Here is an 8,145-nt window from a genome sequence, read left to right as displayed (position 1 = left end):
CCCCACCTCTCGCCTCTCTCCCCACCTCTCATCCACCTCTCTCTCATTTCGCTCATCCACCTCTCTCCTCTCTTCCCCCACCTCTCTTCTCTCTCCCTCACCTCTTTTCACCTCTCTTCTCTCTCTCCTCACCTCTTCACCTCTTTTCTCTCTCCCACCTCTCTCCCACCTCTCTCCTCTCTCCCTCACCTCTCTCCACCTCCTCCTCTCTCTCACCCACCTCTCTCCCACCTCTCTCCGCCACCTCTCCCCACCTCTCTCAGGTGTATAGACCCGTGCTGCGTGGCCTCCTCCTATCCCAGCCAAGCTCCAGATGCCAGGCAGATGATGGTGAGGAGCTAACTGAGAGACTGTTTTCCAGGCCCAGGGTGGATGCCACTAGACCTGGGTGCCCTCAACCTGCGCGGGGCCGAGACACGCCTGCTGTAATATTAGTATATATTATTACTATACTATTCGTATTATATACTTACATATTAATAACATGACCGCCTGTATATTAATACTATATACTGATACTATACTATATTATATAGACCTGCCTGCCTGGTAATATTATACTATATTACTATATTACTATACTATATTATATAGACATGACCTGCCTGGTAAATTAATACTATATTTACTTATACTATTACTATATTATATAGACCATGCCTGCATTAATATTAGTACTATAATACTTTACTATATTACTATACTATATTATATACACCATGACCTGCCTGGTAATATTAATACTATTTACTATACTATACTATATTATATAGACCATGGCCTGCCTGGTAATATTAGTACTATATTACTTATTACTATTACTATATTATATAGACCATGAACCTGCCTGGTAATATTACTAATTACTGTACTTATACATATACTATATTATATACACCGTGTGACTGCTGGTATATTAATACTATATTACTATACTATATTATTATATAGACCATGCCTGCCTGCGGTAATTTAGTAAATTTATCGGTAATATTAGTATATATTACTATATTACTATACTATATTATATAGACCATGACCTGCCTGGTAATATTAATACTATTATTACTTACTAACTATTATATAGACCATGGCCTGCATGTAATATTAGTACTATATTACTATACTATATTATATAGACACGGCCTGCCTGGAAATATAGTACTATTTTATATTTAGACCATGGCCTGCCTGGTAATATTAGTACATATATTACTATACTATATTATATAGACATGCCTGCCTAGTAATATTAATACTATATTACTATACTAATTTATAGACCATGGCCTGCCTGGTAATATAGTACTATATTATATAGACCATGGCCTGCCTGGTATATTATACTATATTATATAGACCATGGCCTGCCTGGTAATATTAATACTATATTCTATACTGTATTAATAGACCACGGCCTGCCTGGTAATATTAGTACTATATTATATAGACCATGGCCTGCCTGGTAATATTAATACTTATTACATATTATATAGACATGGCCTGCCTGGTAATATTTAATACTATTATATAGTATATTACTATTTACTATATTATATAGACCATGGCCTGCATGGTAATATTAATACTATATTACATTACTATATTATATAGACCATGGCCTGCCTGGAATATTTAGTTACTATATTACTATACTATATTATATAGACCACGGCCTGCCTGGTAATATTATACTATATTATATAGACCATGGCCTGCCTGTAATATTAGTACTATATTAATAGACCACGGCCGCCCTGGTCATATATCATTATATACCATGGCCTGCCTTAATTAGTACATATTACTATACATATTTATAGACACGGTCTGCCTGGTAATATTAATACTATATTACTTACTATATTTATATGACCATGGCCTGCCTAGTAATATTAATACTATATTACTATACTATATTATATAGACCACTGCCTGCCTGTAATATTAGTACTATATTACTATACTGTATTACTATATTATATATTACTATATTATATAGACCAGCCTGCCTGTAATATTAATACTATATTACTATACTATATTACATTACTATATTATATAGACCATGGCCTGCTGGTAATTAAATACTATATACTAGACTATATTACTATACTATATTATATAGACCATGGACTATATAATATAGTTATAGCAACGCGACTAATCCTTGTTCTCAAACTCACATGTTAGAAGACGGCCCCAACTGACTTATCCTTGTTGTTTTCTGAGAGACGGAGACAGGTGAGGTGAGATGGTGTTAGACTCTATTGTTCAGTTCAGAGCACTGAGAGACGGAGACAGGTGAGGTGAGATGGTGTTAGACTCTATTGTGTAACAGTAAGGCTTTCATCCCTGTTCTAACCCCAAGCTGGGCTCGAACCAGGGACCCTCTGCTCACATCAACACTCTCAAAAACAATGTTAAGGTGTTACAAGGTTGTGAAACACAAACACATGTAATAACAATTAGGCTGGAATTCAATCCGATCGGCCCTTTTTGGCTATGCACCATTTAAAGGCATTGTTACCGCGGTCGCAGAGATCACATTCTAAGTAAATGCTGCACATGCCGAGTCAATCGGAAATGACCTTTAAATGTGACCCGCGCTACAACGCGGATCGTCCGCAGACCGGATTGAGTTCTGGGCTTAGACAGGTTTGCCATATATATTGTTTGAATGAATATATTGTATATTGATAATTTCCAAAAATACATGAATCTCATGACCATCTACACTTAGTGGGCACAACTTTAATAACACCTGCTCTTTCCATGACATAGAATGACCAAATGAAAGTTATGATCCCTTATTGATGTCACTTGTTAATTAAATCGACTTCAATCAGTGTAGATGAAGAGGAGGAGACAGATTAAAGAAGGACTTTTAAGTCTTGAGACAATTGAGACATGGATTGTGTATGTGTGCCGTTCAGAGGGTGAATGGGCGAGACAGAATATTGAAGTGCCTTTGAACGGGGTATGGTAGTAGGTACCAGGCGCACCGGTTTGAGTGTCAAGAACTGCAACGCTGCTGGGTTTTTCACGCTCAACAGTTTCCCATGTGTGGTCCACCAAGCCAACTTGACACAACTGTGGGGAAGCATTGGAGTCAACATGGGCCAGCATCCCTATGGAACGCTTTCCACAGCGAATTGATGCTGTTCTGAGGGCAAAAGGGAGTGCAACTCAATATTAGGAAGGTGTTCCTAATGTTTTGTACACTCAGTGTATGTCTGAGATGCTGCCCACTCAATGTGTCTGTTTGAATCAGCCCTACAGTATGTCTGCCCACCCAGCAACCTCTCCCACTCTGTCAGGTTCTGGTGGGAGAGAGAGGCTGTGTTCACCGGCACCCAGAGAGCTCAGCTTCACACCGTGTCCCTGTCCCGTATCATCTGTGACAACACGCACATCACACGTGTTCCCTCCGACCCATTCAGCCGTACGGTCAGCCCAGAAGACATGCTGGCCTGCAGCCACCCCCTCATCCCTCACCTTAACCTCTCTGCCTGGAAGGAGCCTGACACAGGTACTATTCTCCTAACCCTCGTCCCTCACCTTAACCTCTCTGTCTGGATGGACAGGTACTGTTCTCCTAACCCTCTCCTCACCTACCTTCTCTGTCTTGCGAAGCCTGAAACACAGGTACTGCTGTTCTATGTGCTTCTACACTCCATCATCCGCCTCAACCATTTAACCTCTCTGTCTGGAGGACTGACAGTGCTGGTTCTACTAAACCTCATCCTCAGACCTTAACCTCTTGTCTGGAGGAACAGGTCGCTTTCTTCCTAACCCTCCAATACCCCTCCACACGTTATCCTCTCTGCCTGGAAGGAACAGGTGACTGTTCTCTCTAACCCTCATCCCTCACCTTAACCTCTCTGTCTGGATGGAACAGGTACTGTTCTCCTAACCCTCATCCCTCACCTTAACTCTCTCGCCTGGAAGGAACAAGTGCTGTTCTCCTCAACCCTCATCCCTCACCTTAACCTCTCTGTCTGATGGAACAGGTGCTGTTCTCCTAACCCTCATCCCACCTTAACCTCTCTGTCTGGATGGAACAGGTGCTGTTTCTCCTAACCCTCACCCTCACCTTAACCTCTTGTCTGGAAGGAGCTGACACAGGTGGCTGTTCTCCTAACCCTCATCCCTCACCTTAACCTCTCTGTCTGAAGGAGCCTGAACCAGGTGCTATTCTCCTAACCATCATCCTCACCTTAACCTCTCTGTCTGGAAGGAGCCTGACAAAGGTGCTGTTCTACTAACCCTACATCCCTCTACCTTAACCTCTCTGTCTGGAAGGAGCCTGACACGTGCTGTGTTCTCCTAACCCTCATCTCACCTTAACCTCTCTGCCTGGAAGGTGACGACAGGTACTGTCTCTCTAACCCTCATCCCTCACCTTAACCTCTCTGTCTGGAAGGAGGCCTGACACAGGTGCTGTTCTCCTAACCCTCGTCCCTCACTTAACTCTCTCTGCCTGGAAGGAGCCTGACAACGGTGCTGTTTCTTCCCTCCCTCATCTTAACCTCTCTTGCCTGGATGGAAACCAGACACAGGTAGAGATGAAGAGGGAGGGAAAGGATGAGATTGGACATGGAGTCTAAGAAATCTGCACTACATGGTATGCAAGATACGTGTTATTAGTAGATCAGGGATTCTGTGCAGAGCCTTGCTCAGGCCGCTCCTCTACAACAGAGCTGTTGATATTCATCTGACCTCCTCAGGTGTGGTCCAGTTGCCAGGTTACAGAACAGGCTTCTCTCTACTGTGACCTCATCATCATTAGGTTATCACTGTACTTCCTCCCCCCTTCCTTCTCCTCCCCCTTGAATCCAGTTGTGGACCAATCCCCAGGTTACAGTCGCTTCTCTCTGCTCTGTGACTCCGTCATCTACTACCAGTGTGGTCCAGGCTATCAGCTGATTGTCCATCCTCTGTGACCCTGTGCCAAACCACCAGCTATCATGGAGTCCCTGCTCCCCAACCTGGACCACTGGCTTAAGGGTGTGTGTGTGTGTGTGTGTGTGTGTGTGTGTGTGTGTGTGTGTGTGTGTGTGTGTGTGTGTGTGTGTGTGTGTGTGTGTGTGTGTGTGAGATTTTTAATTAAGGCACTACAGTCGACATGCATGTCTTTAATTTTTTGTATTCTGACTGATTTGCTGTAGATGTCGATGAGTGTGCCGATCAGCCAACCCCGTGCCCCCAAAACATGGACTGCCTCAACACACCTGGGTCATTTATGTGCACAGGTAGGCATTCTATACATCTATATAATCTATACAATCTATGCATTCTATACAATCTATATAATCTATTCATACTATACATCTATATATTCTAGACATCTATATAATCTGTACATTCTATACATTCTTTACATTCTATACATCTATGCATTCTATATATCTATATAATCTATACATCTATACATCTATGCATCATATACATCTATGCATCCTATACATCTTCTATACATCTATGCATTCTATACATCTATGCATCCTATACATCTTCTATACATTCTATACATCTATTCATTCTATACATCTATGCATTCTATACATCTATACATTCTATACTTCTATGCATTCTATACATCTATACATTATATACATCTATACATTATATACATCTATACATTATATATATCTATATAATCTATACATCTATGCATCCTATACATCTATACATATATACATTATATATATCTTTACATTCTATACACATTCTATACATTTTCTAATGTATCTGACCATCAGATGTTAATCAATACTAATGTATCTGATCATCAGGTGTTAATCAATACTAATGTATCTGATCATCAGATGTTAATCAATACTAATGTATCTGATCATCAGATGTTAATCAATACTAATGTATCTGACCATCAGATGTTAATCAATACTAATGTATCTGACCATCATATGTTAATCAATACTAATGTATCTGACCATCAGACGTTAATCAATACTAATGTATCTGACCATCAGATGTTAATCAATACTAATGTATCTGANTGTTAATCAATACTAATGTATCTGACCATCAGATGTTAATCAATACTAATGTATCTGACCATCAGACGTTAATCAATAATAATGTATCTGACCATCTGACGCATCAGACGCTTCAGTATTACAGATTGAATAGAGTCCTTAATAAACATATTGAACAAGTGTTCCTCTGTCTGTTTGTGGTGCGTTCCAGACCTGGACCTGTCCTCCCTGTCTGCAGTCTCAGTAATCTCTGCTGTAATAGCTGTGGTTGGTGGTGTGGCCATCATGTTCGTGATACTGGCCTGTTGTAGAAGGTACGTCATTGTAATGATGTCCAGGTGATAACGGTCATTGTAATGTATCAGGGTTGAGGTCAATTTTATAATGTCCTTGTCAATTCAGGAAGTAAACTGAAATTCTGTGTCTTATTTCATTAATTGAAAAGTATAAATACTTATAAAATGTTTTATTGAAATGAAATTGACCCCAACCCTGGTAGATGTTGCTTAACAAATGTTATGTAACATTTCAAAAACTATATATATATATATTTTATATTCTTGCAGGTATTTTCCAAAGAAGCCAGAACCGATAAACAGAACCGATAAACAGAACCGATAAACAGTGGTTTCTGTAAGAGGGACAGATAACCAAGCGACACCTCTGGAAATATAGTCCTTACATATTTTATTACATTTTAGTATTTTGTTTTAAAAATGTGACATATATCCTAAAAGTATGCACTTGAATGTGTTGATATTAAAACGTAACTTCAGATTATTTGTTAGATAATAACCTGAAAATAAGAAATAACTGAATTGTAACCTCATTTTAGACCACAGTCACATTATATATAAAACCTCAAAGGTCTGACTCAAAGTGCAGAAAGTAATTCGCTGTATTTGGTGCATATGTCCCGCCGTACAGTATTTGGACAGTGACATTTTTTGTTGTTGTAGCTCTGTTTAGTGACAAAAAATTATGCAATACATTATTTACCATTTCATTTCTATTGGCCACAAAAAAATATCTGAAACACAACCAAAACAAACAGCTAATGTATCCAACAAGTTTGAGTTACAAGCTTGATGTTCTTGTGTGATAGGAATATGGGACCAAATACTACACTTTTTACTACTTTATTAATACACATAAGTGAATTTGTCTAAATACTTTTGGTTGCCTAAAAGTTAAATGTACAAAAAAAGTGCTGTAATTTCTAAACGGTTTACCTGAAAATGCACTCAAATTATATTTGAAATCCAAATTGCTGGAGTACAGAGCCAAAACAAAATGTGTCACAGTCCAAATACTTGGCCAACCGTGTATTTGTCTGTTCTAGTCAACGTGTTTGAAGCTCATAAACCTGAACAAGCTAACAGCATTAAAGGGCGTTGCAGTTTTAAAAATATATATGTTTTGTCGTCACATACACCGGATAGGTTCAGTGAAATGTGTTGTTTTACCGGTTCAGCCATAGTAGTACGGCACCCCTGGAGCAAATTAGGTTGAAGTGCCTTGCTCAAGGACACGTCGACAGATTTTTCACCTTGTCTGCTCAGGTATTTAAATCAGTTAGTAACCGGGAAGAAACACTTGTCCGGAACACTTGTTAAACATCGTGGAACGCATGTCCCTGTTCGGTACCTATGACAGCTTTCCGGACCGGTAATGCCATTCTGAGAGACACAGGTCGCGTTCCAGGCCGACTATAGGCAGCGTTTACAAGCATTTCGCTACACTCGCATTAACATCTGCTAACCATGTGTATGTGACAAATAAATTTGATTTAATGGTTTGCGTGTCAAATTGCTATATCACATGATCAGTCAGGCAAATGCAATGTAGTCAGTCTGGAATGCCGTCGGCCACATTTATGATTACCAGTATGTTCTTGGATCTCTGTGCCATATTCCCCTCCCTTCAAACCTGTTTAGCAACAACTGTGGGCGTGGGAGGGAGTCGACTGGAGGCTTTTTGTATCAGAGGGTAACCAACCATCCACTTCTTGGTAACAACCTAAATCTAGTGACCTACCTGGGCCCTGAAGTCAAATATGTCTCTTTACTGGAAGGATTCCACAGTATATGATTTGTAGGTTACTTCAGGCAGGGCTTCTGTGGGTTAAAGCCACACTAATGCT

General features: G+C 39.9%; 1 long non-coding RNA gene and 1 pseudogene across 1 annotated transcript; both read left to right on the top strand.

Moving 5' to 3' along the window:
* The window catches only part of LOC112070266 (lactoperoxidase-like), a 16,959-nt pseudogene extending 12,013 nt beyond the window's left edge, over positions 1 to 4,946 (top strand).
* Positions 4,947 to 5,170: 224 nt separating this feature from the next.
* Positions 5,171 to 6,872, top strand: LOC112070270 (uncharacterized). The gene is made up of 3 exons (XR_002893871.1): positions 5,171 to 5,255; positions 6,214 to 6,316; positions 6,569 to 6,872. It is a non-coding gene; the product is annotated as an uncharacterized lncRNA (long non-coding RNA).
* Positions 6,873 to 8,145: the final 1,273 nt, after the last annotated feature.

The sequence above is a fragment of the Salvelinus sp. IW2-2015 genome, unplaced genomic scaffold (assembly GCF_002910315.2).
Source record: "Salvelinus sp. IW2-2015 unplaced genomic scaffold, ASM291031v2 Un_scaffold1270, whole genome shotgun sequence".
Taxonomy (NCBI): Eukaryota; Metazoa; Chordata; class Actinopteri; order Salmoniformes; family Salmonidae; genus Salvelinus; species Salvelinus sp. IW2-2015.
The sequence above is the reverse complement of the archived record's forward strand: the minus strand, read 5'-3'. Positions and strand labels throughout refer to the sequence as shown.